A 24105-nucleotide genomic window follows, 5' to 3' on the forward strand; every position below is an offset into this window, starting at 1 on the left:
GAAGGAGGTGCGGCTGTGCACCCGGACGTCTGCAAGAGGGGTTGCTCCAGGCCGAGGGGAGCACAGCCGTGCCTGCGGCAGGACCAGCAGGGGCTGGGAGCACAGGCTGCTGAGGAGATGGAGCTGGAGAATCGCTGGAGGAAAGGCTGGTCCAGATCACTGCTGGACCACATTGTGGATTTGAGCTCTGATTCTGCATTCAGTTCAGTTCAGTCGCTCAGTCGTGTAAGACTCTTTGTGACCCCATGGACTGTAGCACGCCAGGCCTCCCTGTCCATCACCAAATCCCAGAGTTTACTCAAACTCATGTCCATCGAGTCAGTGATGCCATCCAGCCATGCTCTGTCGTTCCCTTCTCCTCCTGCCCCCAATCCCTCCCAGCATCAGAGTCTTTTCAAATGAGTCAGTTCTTCCCGTCAGGTGGCCAAAGTACTGGAGTTTCAGCTTCAGCATCAGTCCTTCCAATGAACACCCAGGACTGATCTCCTTTAAGATGGACTGGTTGGATCTCCTTGCAATCCAAGGGACTCTCAAGAGTCTTCTCCAACACCACAGTTCAAAGGCATCAATTCTTCGGCACTCAGCTTTCTTTATAGTCCAGCTCTCAAATCCATATATGACCACTGGAGAAACCAGAGCTTTGACATGATTCTGCATGAGCTGAACGTAAGGGAAATGAGTGCTGGGGTGTGCCTGACCACACCCTCCGGCTGCTGGGACAAGCCAGGCTGGAGACGTGCGGGCTGGGACCCAGGTGAAGGCAGTGACGGGGACAAGTGGTCAGAGGCCGACGTGTTCTGGAGGGGCGCGGGGAGCGGGGTTCTCTAATGGACTGAGTGGGGGACACAGGAGGAGAGCTGCTGCGTGGGTTTGCCTGGACCACCGTAACAAGCGCTGCAGGCTGCGGCTCAGACAACACCGATTCCTTTTCTCACGGCTCAGGGAGCTGGCAGGCTGAGGCCGAGGTGCTGACCTGTGGCCTCCCTCCTTGTCCTCGGGACACCGTGTGCCCTCTCTGCTGTCACGTGGGCTCCCCTCATGGGGACAGCGGTCCTACTGAAATTGGAGCCCATAGCAATCACCTCACTTAACCTTAACCAGCTCTTTTAAAACCCTACCTCCAAACACAGTCACAGTCTAAGGCATGGGGGGCTTAAGACTTCAACAAACCTATTTTGTGTTGTTCAGTCACTCAGTCGTGTCTGACTCTTTGTGACCCTGTGGACCAGGGCACGCCAGGCTTCCCTGTCCTTCACCGTCGCCCAGAGTTTGCTCAGACTCATGTCTACTGAGTCGGTGATGCCATCCAACCATGCCTGTTTTGGGTAGACACACGTGGTGTCGAGGGCACCAAGGTTTTCGGCCGGATCACCGAAGCGCCACCTGAGCCCGCTACTGGAAGACACTGAGAGGCGGGCATGAGCGGCGGACATCCGCCTGGACGGCGATCTTCGTAGGAAGGACGGCTAACGTGAACGGGTGCTCAGCACGCGTGAGGCACCACACTAAGCACTCTGCGCTCACTACTTTGCTGAGACCTCACTGAAGCCCTGTAATGCCAGGATTACCATCCCCACTCACAAATCAGGAAGCCAAGCCCTGACAAGGCGACAGGACGGGCACCAAGTCACTCAGATAGCACGGTGAATAAAAGGGGTTTGGGTTCCAGCACCCTGAGTGCAGCAGGCGTGCCCCTGACCGCTGTCTGCACTCGTCTGCCACAGAAAGCCACATGGGACGGCAGGAAACCATCGATATGATCAAAACCAACCTGAGTATGGCAAGAGTTCAACAAGCTCCGCTCCACACTGGAGAAGCACCCACAGATCCAAAAGGCGGCTGAGCCTGCTGTCCCATCCAAGCTCCCCAGAAGAGACTTTAATTCGAACATTCTCTATTTTATAATGCTAAAAATAGTGGGAACAACATAAATGTAGCTGGTTAGAAAATTATGTTATAATCTTACAATAAAACACCATGCAACCATTAAACAATGATGAGCTACACACCAATTACATGGACAGGTGTGTGTGTGTGTGCGTGCGTGTATGCGTGCACTCAGTCACTCAGTCATGTCCGACTCTTTGCAACTGACTCTTTGCTCATGGACTGTAGCATGTCAGGCTCCTCGACCCATGGGATTCTCCAGGCAAAAAAACTGGAGTGGGTTGCATTTCCTTCTCCAGGGAATCTTCCCAACCCAGGGACGGAACCCACAACTCCGACATCTCCTGCACTGACAGGCAGATTCTCACTGCTGGGCCACCTGGGAAGCCCACTTATCTGTGCTACATGGGTTTGTTTTTTTAATTAATATATAAAAACATAGATGAATACACAAAAAAAAGAGATAGTAAGAAACTGGGTTATTTTCACTTTCTTTAGTAAATCTCTCTACTGTGATTTTTTCTATAGTAAATACGCATTGTTTGTAAAATCAGGAAAACAGCAATGCTATTAGTATCAGCAACTGAGAATAAATCTTTACCTACAATGCTGTTCAACCTTCCCCCAAGCTCAAGGGCTCTCAGTACAGGCTGACGTCCTCGCCTCCCAGGAATCACTTCTCTTGGGCAGCTCTGACAACCCCCAGAGCAACCCCCAGGGGCGACTTGGCACAGGAGGCATCTGACAGCTGGCACAGAGGGTGAGCCCGCTCACAGTTTCCCACTCACTCAGACTCAGAGAATCAACTCTCCCCAAATGAAGTGTCTGACCTCAACAAGGGCAAGTGTATTACTCAGCCAGTATTTTATTAAAATATCACATGTCAAGATGGCCATTTATCAAAGTCATTCGAGGATTATAAAGAAAAGAACCAAGGATACCGTTTAAAAGGAGGCAGCGAAGGGCATGAACCGGAAATCAGGGGAAATGCTCAGGGCCAAGGCAGTCCAAAAGCCATCAGAGCCTCGTGCGCAGCGCGCACTGGCCGGCACTCCATCTCTGAGCTCATCCTTCTGTGCACACGCCCGGGAAGCGCCATGACGACCAAGGTAGGAAGGCGCGCCGGCCCAGGACCGCCGCCGTTTTTAACACGTGGCCTGCGACACTGTCACAAACTCCTCTCCCTGTCTTAAGAGGAGGCGCCCCGGTGACCTGGATCGTCATCTGATAACATCGCTCTTTCCCAAGTTCTGGGAACGCTGTTTCTTTTATTCCTTGCTTTTGAGGAGGCGGAGGGCAGGCATGGGATAAAACGGGGAAGAAAAAAAGGCAAAGGAGGAAGGCAGCTGGTGAAAACAGGAGAAAGGGAAAGAGAGTGAAGTCCCTCGGTGGTGTCTGACTCTGTGCGACCCCACGGACTGAAAATAGGAGAGGAAGCAGTGAAAACACTGAAAACGAATATGGAAGTGGGAAGAAAAGGGTCCCTGAGAAAGAGAACAGGACCACCGAGCAGAGTGCAGAGGGCGCGTGTTATAGCGCAGTGAGCGGGCCCTGCCAGGCCAGGAAAGCACCAGGGAAGGCCGGGGGCAGACGGAGGCCCCGGGGCCCCAGGTGGGGGACACGCCCCGCTCCTGGGGCGGGCTTCCTGGTCGACCAGCGGAAACTGCACCAGGAAGACTGTGGACCCTTCCACCCGGCGGCCCTCTCCTCCTCTCACATCCCAGCCGCAGGGAAGCCCTTCCACATCCTGATGTGCTAAGAACCCCGCTTCTCTAAAGAGAGGAAAGAGCCACGTTCCCCCACGAACCACCGAGCGTCTGCTCGCAGGCGTGTGGACAGGGGCCGCGGCATCTCCCCTGCGGGCTCTCACAGGAGGCTTCCCACCCAGGGGTGGACTGGTCCATGGACTGGGGGCCCAGGGTCAGTAACCTAGTCACATTTTGGAAAGCAGCTCTTCACACAGCCGTTGGTTTCATCCTGGGAACCCAGGTGCTCCACTATTTCCCATCGCCCTCACTTCTTTGAGATTCCATGTGACAGGCTTTCTATTTGACGACATACTTTGCGAAACATCAGGGCTAAAAAGTTAAGAACAGGTTTGCTCTTAAAGGGACTCACAATCCACGGGGGAAGCAGAAACACAATTTCTGTGAGCCAGGTGAGCCCAGTCGCTCAGTTGCGTCCAACTCTTTGCAACCCCGTGGACTGTAGCCCACCAGGCTCCTCTGTCCATGGGATTCTCCAGGCAAGAATGCTGCAGTGGGTTGCCATGCCCTCCTCCAGGGGATCTTCACACCCAGGGACTGAAGCCGGGTCTCCTGCATGGCAGGCGGATTCTTTACTGAGTTACAGTGTGACAAGTCTGTATTTCGAACATTTTGCTGGGTTCTGAGCCAGTATTCAAAGGTGTGCCGGCCTCACCCGGAGACCTATTTTATTATAAGAACTGAATTAGGGAAACTTAGTTGCAGCCTCTGCAAAAGCAAACACGGGATGACCCAGCTGTGGGGGGGACACAGGAAGAGAGACTGTGAGAGCAGAGAGCAGACGCCTTTTGTCATAAATGTGACAAGGAGGGAAGCACACAGAGGCTGCCGCCCCGCAGAAAGGGCTGGTGTGTGGTGTGAGCAAGGCAGGCGTGTTTGAGGGCTGTAAGAAAAGCCCGTCCAGAGAAAGCCCTGGAAGGTGAGGGGAGGCCGGGGGAGACAACGGGGGCAGGAGGCGATGGTCCCGGGGGAGGGGCTCTCTCCTCCCCCGACCCCCCCACCCCCGAGGCTGGGGGAGGGGGCATGCCTGGGTCCTTCGCACAGGAAAGTAATCCAGATGTTCCCTCTCATTTACTGAGTCCTTTCCTACCCTCTCTGGTTTCCCTCAAATCCCGCTCACTTGGGGTTTTGCGAGTCTCAAACACAGAATTTCCTGCTTAGATAGCATGAATCCTTTTCTTTAGAGCAAAGGACTCAGGTGCCACCCACTGCCTGCAGGCCCGGGTGTACCGTCAGCTCCCGGCCGCCCTGCAGTTCCTTGTTCCTCTACAATGTCTGAGAGCAAACATTTTCCTGAGGTTTTCTGAAATATGCCACTTTTCAGGGAAGCAGGGTGGAAATCATGAAAACATCGCTCCGATGTAAACGGTCCCCGATACTCTGTGTAATGGGAATGCAATGACATCCTGGGCCTTCGTGCGTTCGGACGCTCCACAATTCTACCACCATTCTTGTCCCGCTGAGGCCTAATCCATCTTTATTGATTTCATTCCAGAATTAACTATCTTTTGATGGCTTCACTCAATTTTAATAATGCGTGGGCCTTATCTGATGGTTTTCCCATTTACTCACATGTTTATGCTTTGTCTTATTTCCTGGTGTGCATCCAACACATCAGACACTCACAGATATCTGTGGGCTGAGAGGATACCATCTTTGAACACAGCCCCCTGGAGACCATCTCTTTGGAGGCAGTACAATGCCATCATGGAATGTGCAAAGCTAAGTCCTGGGTGCAGAGCTCAAGCCTGTGACCTTCTCTGAAATAAATTCAACCAACAGACCTCTCTAAGCATTGACAAATAAAAATCCACAGGTTAAAGATTTACATTTGTTTCTGAATCAACAGATCTAGCAACTCTGGAAGACTATAAACATTGAGAGTTTGAATCTATCCAGACTCCAACAGCCATTAGACTACTGCCCTAAAAGAAGACATGACCACAAAGAGTGTGTGACCACCCTTCACCCGACGTCCTGTCTGTACAGAGACGCACACTTCTACCATACAAGCACATATGGGCTTTGGTTGATTTTCAGGAGGCCAGAACAGAAAGCATGGATTGGCTGTATTCCTGAAATGTCTATATTTAGACAGAGACAAGGTCAGATGATTCAAACAAACTATATAGCTAGCTAGCTAGCTACCCACAAGCTTTTTACACTGAATAAGTTAGAGACAGGGCTAATATCATCCCTCAAACGCTTGTACACACGGTCCTCACATTTCTGGATTCTTTCTCTCTAATCTTTAGAGCAATGGTGTTAGCTGTCTCCCTTTCTTGAAAGCCATAAACTGAATATAGGTCCTCAAACAGAGAATACTCATGCCTGGGTGAGACAGTAACAGAAGGAAAAGAGGGCCAGGCAGAAGGGCCTGGAAGCCATCTCCCGTTCCCCACGTTTCCTAGGAGGCATCCAGCCACGCCCGACCCTGGGGTCAGCCTCAGTAAATGCTTCAAAATGTACCTCTGCGTTACGGAACAACGAGTGCCTGTTTCTGGGGTCCAGACAGATGTGCATTCTGACAAGGGCCGATCGGAATCTGCTGGGTGGGAGAAAAAAACAGCGAGTGCGCTGTCCTCCAAAGTGGATCCCTGATCTGAGGCTGTGGTTCCCCTTCTACGGGCCAGGCCCCTGCGGCCATAGATGAAACATTAGGTCTGGAGAGAGAGGCTGAGGACGGCCAGGTCTCCTGTATTTCTTTCCAACGCTTCTTATTTTCTGTAACACCTCTTCTTCCCTCTGTTAGCAGTCATCCTTGAAGTGATCACTGAAAGCTGACTATAGTTCTAAGTCCTAATTATTATTCCATGGTCCTTTAAAATGCATTAGCGGGCACCTTACGCAGTACAGCAATAGTTCAGCTTATTCTAATTATCAAGAAGCTTTACAGTATCATCAAAACTTTGTTTAAAAAAGCAGATCCAAACATGATTAATTGTTTGTCCAGTATAAGCAAAGCAATGCTTTTGGCAAGAAATTTGTCATTCACTCCAGTCATGTAATGAATAAAAATACAGTTAGCCATGAGTTAACATAATTGCATTATCTAGGCAGTTATGCTTGAAAGAAATACTAAAAATGATGTAAGACAAGTAAATTATAATGCGAAACATAAAATTACACATCAATGGCCACCTTCAGACCAATTTTTCATGAAGTAATTATTGCTTTATTAAGAAAAACCCAATAGAAAACCATAACTCATTATCCAAACGTAATGCAAGTACAGCATTCCCTGTCAGAGACTGAGCCTGTGGCCCGGCTCTTCTGCCTTTTGTTTGATCTGTACGGTCCCGTCAGTGTGAATTTGAGAAGGAAGCAGCTTTAAAAATCGGCCACAGTGAGAGGGGAGCTGAAGCACGTGTGAGGAAAACGCAGGCCACCAAGCCCTGGCTGAGTGCGGACCTCGCAGCCCTTAAATCACACAGTCAGGTACGGGCTGGTTGCCGGCTTTGTCTGACTTTCCGGATTTTCCCCAGCGGGCGGACGTTTCATCTCAGTAGGTCAGCCGTCCACAGAAGGCCAGAACCTGAACACCCCACACAGCCCAGAAGGGCAGGCAGGCATTTCAGGAAAGGAGCCTCCTGCTCTCGTGATTGATGCTATGAGCACAACAAAGAACCAAGTTTAACCACCACAGGAGCACCACGTGATTCCCACCTTCAGCCTGCGTCGAAGGACGCCTGCCTCCGATCAGCGTTTCTAGAAAACTTGCCCCCAGAGCCTCCACCCACCCCTCAGCTCACAGGCCTCATCTGCAACATAACACATTCAGGGAGTGAACCGCAGGGCCACGAAAGGTCACTGACATTCCACTGAAGCTATGGAAAGGTGCCTCCCAGGACCCCCGTACTGCCCTGAAGATAACCGTTCGACTTGAAAGCACTCCATGCGAAAGGCAAACCTGTGTGCTGGCCTCTCTCACGGGGATCACAGCCCCGGAGACGCCACTCCACAAGGCTCAGGGTGATGTTCAACTGTCGGGGCTGGGGAGGGCAGGGGAGCGCTGGCATCTAGGGAGGAGGGCCCGGGGGTGCGGCTAAACATCCCAGGAGGCAAAGGACGCCCCTCACAACAAAGACCCATCCAGCCCAACTGCCAAGGATGCTGAGTCTGGAAACCCCGAACTGCAAAGGTAAGGTGAACGGTCAGGACCGACACCTGGACCACACAGAAACCCGTGCCCAAGGAGCAAAACGCCGCCTCCCAACCTCAGCTCCTCCCAGCCTCTGACACCCCAGCGTCAGCAGCTACAGCCCCGCTCTGGGAACAAACACTGCTCAGCCTGCTGAAATCCATTTTCATAGTTAATATTCACAGCCTTGAAAAAAAAAAAAGACTAAATGCCCCCCACAATCTCCCTAGAGAAACAATCTTTTGTTGTTTTAGAAATGCAATTACATTTTCCATAAACTCAAGCAAAATGAAAAACACTTAACATAGTATGTTTGCTTGCTTGCTTTTCTTTTTTTTACAAGTTAGCAAAAACACAGAGAAGAGACAAACCACAGAGTTTATCAAACAGATACACATGGCACTCTGGGTGGCCTAAAGCCACGGAAGCCCACCTCGGGCCCTTGCAAAGAGCGTTTACTGAGAAACCAGGCTTCGCCAGGGAGCCAGGACCACAGGCTGAAGTGGACAACACAGCCCAGGCCAAGCAATGTCAACAGACAGTCCCATCCTCAGACTCGTCTCGAGATCTCTCCTAAACAGCCAGACCAGGACAGTGCTCTCTCTTAGGAAAAAGACCGATCAGGCTCCAGAATTTTAAAACAAAATAAATTTAAATATTTAGAATTCCATTAGGCACCTAAGTTATTTCTAAAACTTCAGAAAATGTTTGCCTTGCTGCGAAGATGATAAATGTAAGGGGCTGTGGCATTTTATTTCCAGAGACTTCTGTTGGGGTGGTGGTGGTGTTCAGTTGCTCAGTCGTGTCCGACTCTTTGCGACCCCATGAATCGCAGCACGCCAGGCCTCCCTGTCTATCACCAACTCCCGGAGTTCACTCAAGCTCACGTCCATAGAGTCAGTGATGCCATCCAACCATCTCATCCTCCGTCATCCCCTTTTCCCCCTGCCTTCAGTCTTTCCCAGCATCAGAGTCTTTTCAAACGAGTCAGCTCTTCGCATCAGGTGGCCAAAGTATTGGAGTTTCAGCTTCAGCATCAGTCCTTCCAATGAATATTCAGGACTGATCTCCTTTAGGATTGACTGGCTGGATCTCCTTGCTGTCCAAGGAACTCTTAAGAGTCTTGTCCAACACTACAGTTCAAAAGCATCAGATCTCTGGTGCTCAGTCTTCTTTATGGTCCAACTCTCATATCCATACACGACTACTGGAAAAACCATAGCTTTGACTATACTATATGGACCTTTGTCGGCAAAGTGATGTCTCTGCTTTTTAACAGGCTGTCTAGGTTTGTCAAAGCTTTTCATCCAAGGAGCACACATCTTTTAATTTCATGGCTGCAGTCACCATCTTCAGTGATTTAGGAGACAAAGAAAATAAAATTTGTCACTTTCCAATTATTCCCTGTCTATTTGCCATGAAGTGATGGGACCAGATGCCCTGATCTTCGTTTTTTGAAGGCTGGGCTTTAAGCCAGTCTTTTCTTTTTTAAGCAGTTCTGTTGAGGCTCCATTTAACCCTGTGGGTTAAGACTCCCCAGTCTTTGGTTATGGTCCGATTTCCTCTACCCTGGGCAAAAGAAGGGGCTGTCTCAAATGTTCTGCGTAGAAAGGAACTTATGATTGTGTAAAGATTAGAGTCACCAACCACTTGAAAAGTCATTTCGATGTTTAAATTAATGTTTCAAAGAGGAAGGAACTTTGAGCTTTCAGTGAAATGCAGGCCTCAACCACATAAACCATGAGCAATATTTACGACCTGAACTTTCCCAGAGACTGATTTCAAACGTTCTATAGTTTTTTAACCGTGTATAATATCTTAGAAATTCAAATACCTCTACATCTCATCTCTGAGACTGCCTTCCCTCACAAACTGCATAAAAATTCTTTGAGTAGGTGTGTGTCCTGATTTCTGATTTTAGAAAAAATGTGTGTGTGTGTGTGGTTTTTTTTTTTACTTTTTTTTTTTTTTAAACTATTGGGAACTAAAAAGGTAGATTCCTACAACACATCTTACACCAGAAAAATCCTGATTAAAGATTTAAAGGTAAAAAGTGAACACAGACATGAATATTTATACAAATCCCACTACTTACATAAGCCAAGTTCAAGGATGCACTGTCTCAGCACTAAACTAAAGACAGAAAGCACAGGATCCCCGTGGTCCAGAGGACAGAACTTGGCGTTTTCACTGCCAGGTCTGGGTTCAATCCCCGGCCAGGGAACTAAGACTCCATGAGCCACACGGCCAAAAACAAACAAAAAAGAGACAGAAAGCATGAACAGAACAGTTTACTCCATTTTAGAAAAACTTTCGTCATCAACAAAACAATATAAACAAAAGTAAGCACCATAACAAACTAGCAGGATGCTCCAGCAAACCAGGGATCTACCACAGCGAATACCAGAAAAGAGGAGCTGGAGCACCTCCGTATTTACAGCACCAGAAGAAATAAAAATGGAGAGGATAGATGGTTGAAGGTAAAAATAAGCAAAAACATGAACGTGCAGCTGGTGGAAAAATAAACATGAAAACCCTTGCATCCTGCCAGTACTCACAGAAACACAAAGAAACCAAGAAAAGACAGCCGTTTTCTGCCAAGCAACTGCGTCGGTTCAGAAGGACGGGGACACTGCTCCTGAGGCCGAGGCTGGAGAGGACCCCAGCTTCCTCCTTGCCTGTTGGTTTTTAGTCACCGAGTCCTGTGTGACTCTCTGTGACCCCCTGGACTGGAGCCCTCCAGGTTCCTCTGTCCCTGGGGTTCTCCAAGCAAGAATACTAGACGGGGTTGCCATTTCCTCCTCCACGGATCTTCCTGACCAGGGATCGAACCCTCATTTCCCACATTAGCAGGCAGATTCTTTACCACTGAGCCAGCAGGGAGGCCCTCATTGCTAGCGGTCCTTGTAAACAGGCAAAGCTTTCACGGAGATAATTTGATTTTAAAATGTTGTTTCCTTTGACTCAGCAGTTCTGCTTCCAGGGTTTATCCAAGAAAAACAATGTCAGACACTGGTAAAGATGCATGTATTAAATGCACTGCTCACCATTCTAACTAAGCCACCAGGGGCTGAGTCTCAGCACGTCCTGCCCCGGCCGCCCCCTGCTGACCCCACAGTCTAACAGGCTCCCCACGCCCACCCTCCCACTTGCAGCCTCGTGCAGGCCCCGCCGTGCTGCGCTCACACGATGCCAACCACTCCCTAAATTCCATCTGCCCCTTTCCAGGTCAGTCTCCCTTCCCCTGGCCACTGGAAGATTTTAAAAACACGCATCAGGCAACCTCATACCCCTGGCAAAGAGCATTCTGAGGGCACCCACAGCCTGAAGTCCAAGTTCCTCAGTTCTTCAAAGAGCTGTGGCTCTCCTGACCCCTGGTGACCCCACCAGAACACACTCTGAAGGCCTGGCAACGGGCCGGGCGGTCCCCGTGCCCATGATGTCCCCTCTCTTATCTCCACACTGCTCCACCCCTTAGCTGACCTGGCCTTCTCCAGGGCATCCTCGGGGCACAGGGCCACAGGCTCGTCCTCCAGGGACCCTCTCCCCTCCCACATTGGAGCAAGAATGCCCACTGCTCGTTCGCCTGGCAGTTGTCCGGTCACTGCGCTGATCACAGTGGGTGGGAATGAAGGGCTTCCCCGCGGGCCATGTGGTCTGCAGGAAGCTTGGGACACCCTGCCCAATGCTCAGCCCTCGGAGGATACAGACATCTCTGTGTGCCCACCAGCTCACAACTCCTTAGTCACAGCCTGAGAGCATGCGACTCTGGGCACGGGCCACCCCTGTACGTCTGGCAGACCACCTGTGTGGCTCTTGGATCTTCATCAAAAGTGAAACCCTGTAAGCTTTATCAACTGCATTTGTTGTTTTGGAACCAGAGATCCCACAAGGCTCCTGCTCTTCCTTTTTCTACGACAAAGTGCTAATCCTATCAAGAGCGTGCATTGTATAACGGGACAGTTTTCACAAACTAGGGAGAGAATTTTAAAAATAGTCCCTTCCTACTAGCACCTCTGGTGATAATCAAAGAGGAAAAGCAACGGGTGTTCCCCACGAGAAAACTGATTAAATCAAGCATCCGTCAGCGCAGCACAGGGCTGGAGTGAGAAAGTCTGCACACACACTCACTCGGAAACATCGGAAAACAGTGTGACGCGGAAGAGCAACGTGACGAAGGACACTAGAACAGCCTGCTGTGTTTCTAAGGAGGACACGTGTGCACACGTGCTGGCTCACACACCTAACGTCCGTCCAGGGGAACGCACCGGGGTCGGGGTGCAACCGGGCAGCAGGGGCCAGGACGGGGAAGAGGACGGTCCTCCGTGTGAGCTCCCACTGTCTGGCTTTGGTAACTTACTTCATGTTTCAGTGATAGCTTATGCTGGATTTTATTTAAGTAGATATGGCGTTGCTCATACGTCGTTCAGTCGTGTCTGAGTCTTTGCCACCCCATGGACTCCAACAGGCTCCTCTGTCCTCAACTATCTCCCAGAGCTTGCTCAAACTCATGTTGAGTCGGTGCTGCCATCCAACCATCTCATCTTCTGTCGTCCCCTTCTCCTCCCGCCTTCAATCTTCCCCAGCATCAGGGTCTTTTCCAGTGAGTTAGCTCTTCGCATCAGGTGGCCAAAGTATTGGAGCTTCAGCTTCAGCATCAATCCTTCCAATGAATATTCAGGGCTGATTTTCTTTAGGATGGACTGGTTGGATCCCTGCAGTCCAAGGGACTCCGAAGTAGGTGTGAATGTCCCACAGAACTTTTCACATAAGAAGCGCAAAGGCTGACTTTCACAAGTCCCCTTTCCGCCAACAGAGCCCAGCACCCAGGGCCGGGTGTCGGCGTGTTGCGGCCGCCCTCGCTGGGTGGCTCTGAAACCCCGGGGGACGGCCGCGGCCTCTCCCTGTCTGCCCAGCCCCCTCCCAGCCCTGCCCGCTGACCACCCCGGGAGGAGGCGCGGCCCTGCCTCCGCCGCGGGGCAGCCTGGGGACACCCATCTCGCTGGGGCCCTGAGACGCCAGCAGGCTCTCCTCTCGGTGAGCAGTGCTGACAGCCGCCTCGCAGGAGAAACAGCTCTGAATTTGTCCGCCAAGCAGTGCTACCTACCGCTTCTGCTTTCACAGCCCATATTACAATTTTAAAAAACGAATGGGTAAACTGCGGAAGATACGAACGGAGAGACTGAAGGAAACAAGAACAGGACCTTTTCCTTGGCACACCCAAGATAGCAGGGTGAGCTGGTTTCCTTCTGTTAGCGTCGGGTTACAGACTCGATCTGTAACTGCTAAGTTGCAGTTCATGCCTCAGGTGTGTTTCTCCTACACCTTGAAGATGTGTGCAAGGGAAAAACAAGCTCTGGATTACCTGCATAAACCCCAGTGCCAACCAGGCACCATGCCATCTCTGTGTGCCCAGCATGTGGCTATGGAGAGAAGGCTCTCTCCCCACAGAGGACTGCAATGGAGAGAAAATACAGCAGAAACCCCAAGAAATACAATGATACCCCGAAGCTCCTCTTTTCTTGTCTTCACGCCAATAGGAAAATAAATTCCTCATAATCAAAACTGCTAAATTTAATTACCAAGTTTTTAGAAAGGATGCCGCTCATTCAACATCACCCAGACACGGGAGGGAGTCATGAGTATCCTGGACATTCTTAAATGAGGCATTTGTCTCTTTCAGTCGGACTTACCTCACCCAGTATGGTCATCTCTAGGTGCATCCATGTTGCTGCAGATAGCTCTACTGCGCTCTTTCATGGCCGAATAACATTCCATTATACACACACACATATACATACATTTACAATATCTTCTTTACCGATTCACCTGTCAGTGGGCATTCAGGTTGCTTCCATGTCTTGGAAATTATAAACAGTGCTGCAGTGAACACTCGTGAATACTTTTGGATTACGGCTTTTTCCAGATTTATGCCCAGGAATGCTAGGATATACGGCATGCTAGGACATGCGGTAATTCTGTTTTAAGTTTCTCAAGGAGCCCCCATACTATTCTCCATAGAGGTTATACCAATTTCCATTACCACGATTGTCCAATAGGTATTATTAGTCTCATCTTGCAGAGAAGAAAGCTGAACCTAAAAGACACCTTAGTCCTGCCGGGTCACTCAGGCAAGAGGTGGCAACAAGACTGGAACCGGAGCACCCAGGCTCCGAGACCACCAGCTTTCTTCTACGAATGCTACTCGTGAGGTTCTCTTTTGTTCCTTAATGTCAACAAATAAATGCTAATTAAACTGTGTTTTGACAGAACTGATATCCCAACCAGGTTGTTCTATTTGCAGATATAGAAAGTCTGTATTTGAATTGTTTTTACAGCAATGGAACGTTTATGTGTTTCTTTTTTTCCTAAGAGGGGCAAAAGGAGAAGAGAAAAAGAAGACTAAGAAGAGCTCAAACAAGAAATAATCAGCATCATTCAATGGTTCCTCTTCTATTCCATATACTGTCTTTATATTAATTCAAGTCAATTAAATTTAGCCATGAGTTTCTGTGCTGGTGTAGTTTCTAAGCCACAAGTTTCTAAGCACCAAAAGGGTCCTAGCCCTCAAAAATCTCCTAACCTAGCAGAAAAGCTAGACCTGCAAAGAAAAAATGACCAGTTTCATGCATATTAGAGTAAAATAATAAAGGGGACTCCAGAGTAAGGGAATGAATGCATCTTCTGGGAAAAGGGCTGGGGGCCGGGGGAAGGGGCAGCAAGGGCTCTGCTGAGGTCATAACATTTGGCAAAGGAGTAAGAACCGGCCTGGAGTAAGAGAAGGCCAGGCAGAGGAATTAACGGAAGAATAAGGGCCCAACTTACCACCTGCACTGACAGAGGAAAAAGTCCAGAGACATCCCAGAACATGGGGTAATCAAACGAACACAGGAGGCAAGGTTAAAAAAACAGGAGATAAATGTGGCTCCAAGGCTTCTTGCTTGGGTCATAAAAAGGATGCCATTAATAAGACAGGAATTATTACAGGAAAAGCAGACCAAAGCAGAAAATCATGAACAGTGTCTGGGACATGGTGAACTCCACGCTGTAAGAGATTTTACGAGGAATAAGGAAAGCAGCGGTTCGGGTTGAGAGGAGTGACGGGGGTCTCAGATCTGGGGAAAACCCCTCAGGGGGTGGACAGAGGCCTCACTTTGTTTACCGCCCTCGGTTCAGTCTCCTAGAAATGAATGGAGGTGAGAGAAGGGGCGTCAGAAGAGAAAACAATGACTTGCAGTGAAAGCCTGGCGTTTCGGAAAACAGTGCACTCGGGCTCTCTTATTTACAGCAGCTCTGATCAAAACAGAGCGAGATGACCCGCATAAGTCCTACTCGCACATTTGTGGGGCTGCAGATCTACAGGCAGAATAAATAACAATTAGGAGGCTTTCAAACACAGCTGTCCCCAGCGCTGTGGAGGGGGAGGCCGCTGCCGCCTCCCAGCCGCGGGCATCACGCACGGCGAACGCGCCAGAAAATCGGGGTGTGCCAGCTACTCAGGAGAGCTTGCCCGCCTGCAAAATGAGCGAGACAAAAATGAGCACCCAGGAGACTGCTTCCCCAGGTTAAATGGGGAATTCATCAAAGGCATCCTCTATCCCACAGGACCTTTTAGACTAGAGGAAAAGGGGATAAACCAGGGGCAGGACCTCAGAAGGGCCTGTTCTGGGTTCTGGAAGGGCAGACACGCCAGGAGGCACATTCCAGCTGGGAGAAGGCGGGCTGAGCTAAGGGTCAGGTGACTCCTCCAGTTCTCGGGCGTGTGACCTCCCGGGAGGCACCCCCACCGCAAAGGGAGGCCTCGGGAGGGTCCACGTGGGGCAACCGCAGGCCCCCGGGAGGGTCCCGGCCCGTGCAGGGCGTGGAGCCGCCTCGCTCCTTAGGGACTCAGCAGGGCGCACCCCGGGATGCTCTAGACGCTCTTGTGTTGGGAAGGAGAGAATGTTCTCTGCTCTTTAGGTTTTGGGAGAACCACACCTCTTCAGTCCAAGATTCAGGGGTGGTGAGAACTCCTGCCTAGGACGGGGGGCCCCCAGAGGGAGGAAGGGCCTGCTGCCCCTGGTCAGAAAACACGCACCGTCCTTGCGAGGGAGAGGAAACGGCGGCGGAAAAGTCCTTCCCGTGCACGGAGGCACCAGAAGGACACAGCGGATGGCCGCCACATGACACGGTCAGACCTGGGCGGCTCTTTTCTCCTGGAGGCTCTTTTCTCGTGTTAGGCAAAACTAGACGTGAGTCTGCCCCCCACGTGTGTGAGGACTTTACCAGGGCGCTCTGATCCCCGCTGTCTTCTTAGGAGCCCTCTCTGCGTTTGGAAAGGCTCTCTGTGTGGGCAGTAAACCGGTGATTTTCAGGAACCTACACACCTTATAAAGCAGAGACATTACTTTGTCGACAAAGGTCCATCTAGTCAAGGCTATGGTTTTTCCAGTGATCATGTATGGATGTTAGAGTTGGACTATAAAGAAAGCTGAGCATAGAAGAACTGATGCTTTTGAACTGTGGTGTTGGAGAAGACTCTTAAGAGTCCCTTGGACTGCAAGGAGGTCAAACCAGTTCATCCTAAAGAAAACCAGTCCTGAGTGTTCATTGGAAGGACTGGTGTTGAAGCTGAAACTCCAATACTTTGGCCACCTGATGCGAAGAACTGACTCATTTGAAAACAGCCTGATGCTGGGAAAGATTGAGGGCAGGAGGAGAAGGGGACGACAGAGGATGAGAGGGTTGGATGGCCTCACGGACTCACTGGACATGAGTTTGAGTAAACTCCGGGAGTTGGTGATGGACAGGGAGGCCTGGAGGGCTGCAGTTCATGGGGTCACAAAGAGTCAGACACGACTGAGGGCCTGGACTGAGCTGACTGACATACCTCACCCTCAGCTCCATCTGTATGCCCCAAGGCGAGTCCTGACAAAGAACTCCAAACCCCAGCATTTAAATATGCTCAAGCCTCTCCCATTTTTTTTTTTTTTTTTTAAGACTGACCTCACAATCCATCTCTCTGGACCCAACCCCCCAAACCACTCACCACTAACCTTGAGACATTTTCTGAACTCGAGCCTCTACTTTTCCAACTCCCACTCCCCCTCAAAATATCACCTGATGAAATGGGCTCCAGGGTACTGGACACGGCGGGTCCCATGGTTGCGGGCTGGGGGAGGATAACCGCTTACAGAATTTCGCTGCTTGCCCTCCAACCTCAACCTGAATCAGCCACAGGTGCACACGCGGCCCCTCCCGCGTGAGCCTCCGCCCCCTCTGCCTCCCACCCCTCCAGGCTGACACTGAGTACCCGCCGCCCTGGGGGCACAGACCTTCCACGGGGCGGACCTGATCTAGTCTGAGGCTGACAGACCTGTCTCCCTGTCTCCCCCGCCCTCCTCTCAGCTGCCTTTGGGGCTGCTCCTGGTGCGGTCCCCTTACACGAGGATGCCCCCCGGAGCTCCAGCCTGGGCTCCCGTCCCGAGAGCCCTCACCCGTTCCTGGCCTGTTACTACGCGGGGGAATCACCGCCCGTGTGTCCAAGCCAGGCTGCTGACTGGCCTCCCTGATGGGTCCTCTGGCACCACCACCGACGCTCAGGCTCGGGGCGGCCTCGGGGGCCTCAGGGCCCCCCGAACCTGCATTAGGCCCCTTCCTGTGTGCTGCCGGCGTCCCGCAGGGCCTCCTTCCTCGCCCCGACCACCCGCGCCCCAGGTCTCCGGCAGCCTGTCCAGAGGACTAGCACTATCCCCCCAGGCCTTGCGCTGGGCGAGTGCTCACTCAGCGATCGTGCAGTTAACTATCACCGAGCCCTTGGCGCCTCTGGCCAGGCAGGCATCCTCCCTGGGCCTCAGTGTCCCCACCTGGAAAATGGAAGCAATGAATCAGGGGCACAGCGGGGTGTCACTTCCTGCAAGCTGCCCTCTGAAAAGTTCCTGTAGGCAAAGGAGCCGAGACCTGCGGTGTATCCCCCAGGCTGGCATTAGACAGCATGCTGACAGCTCTCCCATCTTCCTTTGTTTAAAAGAGGGTCTCCAAACTCATCTGATCGCAGAAGCTTCTCCTGGGATGTCTCAGCCCCTGCAGACTCAGTGGTACTCCAGGGAGTACTCACCATGGCACACACTGATGTGTGACTCTCAGTGGGGGCAACGTCGCCCCCAGACGACATCTGGCAAAGCTGGAGACAGCTTTAGCTGTCAGTAAAGGGGGGAGGAGAGTGACCCCTGACATCTCGGGGTAGAGACTAGGGACATGGCTCAGCAGCCCCCAAGGCACAGGGCGCCCCCATACAAAGACCTACCAGCCCCAGATGTTTGCGATGCCAGGGCTGAGGACTCCTGTGCCAAGCAGCTCTCTGTTACCAAGGCCCCTTCCAGCTCTGAACCTGCTGATGCTACAGAGTCGCAGAAACATACCTCAGCACTTCAGATGGAGGCAACGGGCCATCCTGCACACAGCCTGGGCGAAGAGGCATTCAGACCGACAGACAGGGCGTTATCGGAATGTTTGCCAACCGCTGTTGCTACTTTCATTTTTGTTTTCAACTGTTTATTTCATATGTTTATAGCTTTTGCATTTTGTCAATATTTTATTTACACTGTACACGAGCGTTACATGATGTGGCAATAACTGAAAAAAAAAATCACTTTGGTTACTTACAAGTAGAGCAAAACCAAAGAGAAATGTGACTGCTGACAACCTATTGTGCAAATGTCTTGCAAACATTCTGTGAAGGACTTACCCTGTTCTTTCTTAAAGAATAACTAAGTGGTGCAAAAAGGAGGGATGATTTCAATATTTCATTTTAGCTATAAAAATAAATTTCTCTGAGTCTAAACTTCATTTGCTTCAAGAAAGAAGGAAAGGAAAAAAAACTGCTTTAATTTTACATACATTGAAGGGTAAGATGAATATTAATTACCAAAAAGCAATTTCATTTAAGTTGTCCCCCCCCCAATCTCCTCTCACCTTAGAAAGTTTTTGAGTATAAACTGTTTGCTAGGATGAAAATATGATCATGATAGTAAAGCAAGATTCATCTCCAAGTAGTGTCAGGAATGTGTTTTTATGTATTATTTACCTTATTCTTCTAAAGAAAGTCTTTGCAGTTAAATAATGATACAGCAGTAATAATAAGGTTAACAATGGTCAACATTCATTGAGAACCTGGGAAGTGTCAGGCAAGTGTTTTTCACACATGATCTCATTCTAAGACTTATAGGCAGTAGGGACTCTTATTGATCCCATTGTACAGAGGAGGAAACTGAGGTTCACGAAAGGGAATCAGTCCCCAGAGTGACACTGCTAGGAACCTAAGAGCAGAGCTAGAACTTCACCTGTCTGATTCTAGAGTATTTGGTTTTATGAGAAACAGGCCTCGTTCTGTTTGCTTGTAAGCAACCTAAAGCCACTCGTGCAGAAATGCCAGCAGCAGGCTTCCCTGGCGGGCCGGTGGCCGACTCCACACTCCCGATGCAGGAGGCCCAGGTTCGACCCCTGGTCAGGGAGGCTTCCCTGGCGGGCCGGTGGCCGACTCCACACTCCCGATGCAGGAGGCCCAGGTTCGACCCCTGGTCAGGGAGGCTTCCCTGGCGGGCCGGTGGCCGACTCCACACTCCCGATGCAGGAGGCCCAGGTTCGACCCCTGGTCAGGGAGGCTTCCCTGGCGGGCCGGTGGCCGACTCCACACTCCCGATGCAGGAGGCCCAGGTTCGACCCCTGGTCAGGGAACCAGACCCCACATGCTGCAATGAAGACTGAAGATCTCACGTGCTGCAGCTGAGACCCGGTGCAGCCAAATAAATTAATAACTATTTAAATATTGAGAAAAGAAATACTAGTCATCATGAAGGATCAGCAAAAGGTTCCATTCTCACGGGCATGGCAGTAACCTTTAAATGTCCTGGAAGAGGGTGATCAAAAGAAAATAATTTTAACTGTTTTTATGCAGACACGCTCCCTATAAATTGTTAGCACTTGGAATGTTTAGTTCATAGAACTGAGAGCGAGTACGGCGAACTCCTTTGTTTTGTGAACTTGAAACGGTGACTGGAAAGCAGACTGGACTGCTTCACAAAACATCGGGTGGATCCTCAAAAAAGTAAACATACAGTGAGCGTCTGACCCATCAATTCCACATCTAGGTGTGCAGCCAAAGAGAAATGAAAATGACGGTCCACACAAAAAAGACTGCACACAAGTGTCATAGCAGCATCACTCATAATAGCCAAGACAGGAAAAGAACCCACATGTCCATCAAGTAGCAGTGGACAAAGTGTGACGGACCCACACAACAGAAGATTATCCAGCCGTAAAACAGATCATGAAGTGTTGGTACCACTTGCTGTAACGTGGAGGGACCTGGAAAACACTCTGTGATTAAGTAAAAAAAAAAAAGCCAGTTGCAAACGACCACATGTCATATGATTCCACTTATATGAGTAGTCCAGAAGAGGCAAGTTCAAAGAGATGGGAAGTAAACCAGCAGTTGCCAGGGCCAGTAGTGGCTACTGACAAGCAGGGTGTTTCTCTTTCTGGATGTGAAAATGTTCTGGAATGAGGTAGCGCTGATGGTTGCACATCTGTGAATATACTAAGAACCAATAAACTGTAGACTGTAAAGGGGTGAAATTATGTGAATCACGACCCAATAAGAAAAAAACACATTGGATAATTGCAAAAAACAAAATGAACAATAGAGCACATATTTATAACTTGAACTAAGATAAATATGTGTACTAGTAGGATTTTGGAATTTTAAATGGACACACTGAATAACCATAATGGCTTTAGGTCATTTTATACTTTTTTTTTAAAAGCCCTGAATTCTGTAGATTTAAGTTTCATATAATACATGAAATATAGTTGAATAAAACCTGAAATTCTGACCTAGAGGTATCTGATTACCCCCAGTCCCTGACGTATGCTGAGCAAGGCTGGTAAATCAGCAGACCGCGCCCCACCTTCAGAGCGGGGATGGGCGTCGGGGCAGAGGCACCACCCACCACTCATGCCAACGAGCCTCAACGAGCTCAGACTATTGAGGCTGACCGTGGGTCGTGGAAAAGTTGATTTGCTCACAGCTGACAGTTCCAAGGCCTGGAATGCTAAAATCCTGGGCTTCTACTTTAGATTTCACTCTCTTTGTTAAAGATGTTAGATGACCTAAGAGCAGTTTGTATTCATTTCAAAACAGGGGAAAAAAAAATTATCCTGACACGTCCAATTGGAAGTGATTAAAAGAGACGGGTCCTAGAGAATCTGGTGTTTGGTTTTTTCCTAAGTAATCCACAAAAACTAACGCTAAAACCCAGGAGACCTTCCTGTCACTCATTATCCGACTTGACTCAACTTAAAGGTTTAGATGATTCAAGCGGTACAAGCCTACACCCCACAGTCCGCATCTAGCAGCCTCTGCGTCTCCTTACTTATTCTACAAACGCTCCCTGGGTACCTACTATGTGCCAGGCACCATGCCAAGCGCTAGGGGCACAAAGGTGAGTGAAAACAGAGACTGTTTCTGCGCCAAAGGGCTCTCAGGCCAGTGGGCAAGAGCAGCATGAATCAATCAGTAAAGTACACACTGAAAGTGCACGCGGGCACTTCCCTGGGGGTCCAGTGGCTAAGACCCAAGCTCCCAGCGCAGGGGGCCTACGTTGGATCTCTGGTCGAGAACTAGAGCCCACACGCTGCAACCAAGCTCGAAGATCCTACTTGTCACGACGAAGACCCAGTGCAGCCAAATAAATAAATAAATATTTTATAAAATATGTGCCCTGAACACTATTGACTTCAAAATTAGATAAATTCTAGGAAAGTTGAATCTTAGAGTAACAGAATTTAAACTTTATGCTGTTCACTAAAATAAGAAAATCTTATTTTATTAAAACAAAATATTAGACTTTAAATTTTTATTACATTAACTTGGGATAATCAACTTGACCCAGATGAACTTGACCTTCATTAGTGCAGTGCTAATGAAGGAGCAAACAGACGCAACAGGCTCCATCTTGAAAGCAGGACTCCATTCTGGGCTGGACTGTGGACTTTGAGCTCTATGCCCGGTATCTATGGAAACGACACACCAACTGGAAAACCAGACCCCCGAATGGAAGAGCCCCAGGGCTTGAACCTAGACTCTCCGAGGCCTAAAAGAATACCCTAATTATCTGTGTAACCCAATAGAATCATACATTCTATTATGCCTATTGGGGTATGACCACAGGCCTATTGATCATTGTCTGCTGTTAACTACCTAGGCTTAAGGCATAGGAATCACGGGTTAACTTAGATTGTATCTTTCTTTCCTTTGTCCAGACTAGTTTCAGAGACTTTGGGGACGGACACTTAGGGTATACAAGGCTTTCACAAAAATGGGTCGCAGTCCTTAGCTAAAAGGAGGCTCTGCCTTGGGCCCACCAGTGTAATAAACTGGACTCCACTATGTGCATTTTCCTTCTGAGTTTGTTTCCCAGAACGCGTGGCTACAACACTTATAATTCTAGAGGGTTCTGGAAAATATATACTAAGAAAAGCAAATGCTGCCATGCAAAATACATAAGCAATAAAGAGTATATCCACTCATACACTTCAGTTAAATAGACTCATCAAGAAGGGCGGTGAGCTGGATGCTCAACAGCTCCAGTTTGAGGGTAACAGCAGCCGACAAAACCAAGGTCAGATGCCAAGGGACAGCAGTGGACGCGGCAGAGCAGGGAACTCTAAAAGCTCATTCCGCCACAGAAAATAAACTGGCAAAACTGTCTCAAACAACTTTTTTGGCACTGTGGGAACAGCTAAAAGATTGCAAAACCAGGGGAACATTTAATAAAACAAAACAAAACCAGCTCAATCTCCAGGGGAAGGTCAGCGCTGTGGTATCATAACTAGCTCTGCTCTCACCCTCTCCTCCCCAGCTCAGCGGTGGAGGCGCTTAGAAGAGAACAGCCCACATTCCCAGCACGCAGACCACCACCAGGAGAAGCAAAGCAGAGCGTATTCCCAAGAACTGCGGCTGTGTGTTTTTCGACCGGTTCTTTGGCTCGGCTCAAAGGGCTCGACTTAACCTCTCCCAGCTTGAAACTCTATCGGCATTGAGGCAGATACCTTAGGACTTTTGTCAAAAACACTTAAATGCAAATAGATTTGTTGCTGCTGCCTGGGGGTGGGGGATGGATAACAGTTGATGTAAACAATTAGTGAATCAAAAAGCTTGAGAAGAGAGGAGGCTGGGGGATGAGATGCTTTGGCAAATGAGGACTTTAAAAAGATCAGACATATTCCTGGGAATCTAGACAGTTACGTGCACGCATGGGGCTAAGTACATACTCAGGAAAGTCCCCAGAAAGCCCAAAACTCTCAGTTCTAGCTGACCTTTACGTTCTAGGCAAGTAGGAAGTATAGGCTAAGACAGAATTGCAAATTTCTGCCCCATCACCAGCTGACCACTAAGCCCGTAAAACTGAGACATCAATGGCCACTCAAGATGAAGAACACAGACTTCACCAAGTTAGTACAGAAATGTCAATAAACAAACAACAGCAACCGCAACACACAGCAACAAGCCCTGGGGAGTGGAGCCTTGTTTCCAGAACTGCCACGCTATAATATTAAAAATGTCCAGTTTTCAACAGCAAAAAATTACACAGTGTGTAAAGAAATACAGCAGTATGGCCCATACACAGGATGGGAAAAGGCAATTAGAAATTGTCCCTGAGAAGGCCTCATATTGAAGTTACTAGAGAAAGACTTTAAATCAATGATTTTAAATATGCACAAAGAGGTGAAGAGAATCATGTATAAAGAACTAGAGGAAATCATGAGAGTGATGTCTCATCCAACAGAGATTATCAATAAATATAAATGATTGTTTTTTAAGGAGCCAAATAGAAATTCTGGATTTCCAAAGGACTATCACAGAGCTGCAATTTCTACTGGAGGGGCTCACTGTCAGATGTGACCAGGCAGAAGACAGAATCCACGTCTTGAAACCAGGTCAAGAGGTATGAACCCGTCTGAGAAGAGTTGACTCACTGGAAAAGACTCTCATGCTGGGAGGGATTGGGGGCAGGAGGAGAAGGGAACAGAGGATGAGATGGCTGGATGGCATCACCAACTCGATGGACGTGAGTCTGAGTGAACTCCGGGAGTTGGTGATGGACAGGGAGGCCTGGCGTGCTGCGATTCATGGGGACACGACTGAGCGACTGAACTGAACTGAACTGAAATGAGGAGCAGAAGGAAAAAAGGGAAGAAAAGTGAGCAGTGACTAAGAGACTTCCAGGACACAGCCGTCACAGCACACGTGCATAAGGAGAATTCCAGAAC

The sequence above is a fragment of the Bison bison genome, unplaced genomic scaffold (assembly GCF_000754665.1).
Source record: "Bison bison bison isolate TAMUID 2011002044 unplaced genomic scaffold, Bison_UMD1.0 scf7180017864374, whole genome shotgun sequence".
Classification (NCBI taxonomy): domain Eukaryota; kingdom Metazoa; phylum Chordata; class Mammalia; order Artiodactyla; family Bovidae; genus Bison; species Bison bison.